At 42.2% G+C, this 1,735-nt stretch overlaps 1 protein-coding gene across 1 annotated transcript in view; it reads left to right on the top strand.

Moving 5' to 3' along the window:
• Positions 1-1,735, top strand: part of UTP4 (UTP4, small subunit processome component) — a 47,769-nt gene that overhangs the window by 26,450 nt on the left and 19,584 nt on the right. The window lies entirely within an intron of this gene.

The raw sequence follows: 1,735 nt of genomic DNA, 5'->3' as shown, positions 1-1,735 counted from the left end.
AAAAAAAAAAAAACCCAAAAATAAAAACCACAGTTCATACTTCCTGTGCAAATTTGTAAGACTTTCTATAGCTACCTTCTTCTGTTTACAAGACAAATCTTGTGCAAAGACATTTCTGGGGGTGTGAGATTTGCAGCAACATCCTGAGTTTAGTCTCCAGAAAAATCATGCCTTTCTCCACATAGTTGTGGTTTATAGGAAGTTTATTTGATTTTAAGGGTGAGTTCTGTTGTTCTGTGTGGAAGCAGGAAAATCCAGGCTTCCAGTGTTCCCTTCTAAGTAAATGGTACCATCTTGCCAAGCTAGTAAACCTTGTCCGCTACACTTGATTCCACACATTCAATCAGTAAACCTCCATTGAACTTGCCTCCTTGTTATCTTGTATATGTTTATTCACATATGAGATCAGTAGCTTTATTGATGTATATTATATAAAGATTGTGCATATTTAATGTATATAATTTGATTACGTTGGACATACTCCTAATTATCTTTGAAATTGAGTCTTTTTTTTTTTTTGTCTGTACTGCCATTGTCTTTTTTTGGTTTTGTTGTTGTTTTTGTTTATTTTCTTCCTGAGACAGGGTCTCCCTGTGTTGCCCTGCCTAGAGTGCAGTGGTATCATCATAGCTCACTGCAACCTCAGACTCCTGGGCTAAAGCTGTCTTCTGCCTCAGCTTTAGCTTCCTAAGTAGCTAGGACAAATTTGCCAGGCATGTGCTACCATGCCCAGGTCATTTTTAAAAATTATTTATTTTTATTTTTTATAGAGATGAGATGCTATGTAGCTTAAGCTGGTATTGAACTCCTGGCCTCAAGCAATCCTCCATCTCAGCCTCCCAAAGTGCTAGGATTACAGGTGTGAGCCACCATGCCTGGATGTTGCTTTTTGAGATGGGATCTTACTGTATTGCCCAGGCTGAACTTCTGGGCTCAAGGGATCCTCTCACCTCAGCCTCCTGAGTAGCTGGTACTATAGGGGTGCGCTTTGCTGGCTTCATTGTCCTAGTTTGGATCACAGTCTTTTCTCATCTGAGTTCCTTTATAGTCTTAATGATCTTTATTTCTATTTGTATCATTCCAGCCTATTCTCCATTGATCTGTTTAGAAAGCAACTTTATCACACTTCATGCTTCAAAGCCTCTGAGCATCCTGTTCCTGCAGTGTACAATGGTTCCTTAGTGTGGCTTGTCTGTCTCAATCTGGCCCTGCCCCTTTAGCTGCTTCTCTTACCTCCCTTCACACACCTGTAGCATTCCCACCCAGCCATTTTGAAAAGCTTTTTATTCCCTTAAATGCTGTTTGACCTTTGAGTATTTTAACATGCTGTTGCTCTCCTTACAGAGGTTCTCAAACTTTTTAAACAAGGGGCCAGTTCACTGTCCCTCAGACCGTTGGAGGACCGGACTATAGTTTAAAACGACAGGCAGCAGCTAAGCAGGATAGGCAGCGGTGGCAAAAACACCCAGTGGGCTGGATAAATGTCCTGGGCAGGCCACATGTGGCCTGCGGGCCATAGTTTGAGGACACTTACCTAAGAACATTCTTTGCCTGATTAGTCTTTACTAGAGACCTCCTGTGGGCTCCTGTCTTTACCCCCTCAAAGCTAGATGTCCTTTCTGCTTTTTTTCATTGCATACACCGTTTAGCCATGTTAAAATACTGAAGTATAGGCTCGGCGCCTATAGCTCAACCGGCTAAGGCGCCAGCCACGTACACCTAAGGTGGCAGGTTC

Source organism: Otolemur garnettii, unplaced genomic scaffold (genome assembly GCF_000181295.1).
Source record: "Otolemur garnettii isolate 467f Iridium unplaced genomic scaffold, OtoGar3 scaffold00047, whole genome shotgun sequence".
In the NCBI taxonomy this organism is placed as follows: domain Eukaryota; kingdom Metazoa; phylum Chordata; class Mammalia; order Primates; family Galagidae; genus Otolemur; species Otolemur garnettii.
Note: the sequence above shows the minus strand (reverse complement) of the source record. Positions and strands in the feature narration are given on the sequence as shown.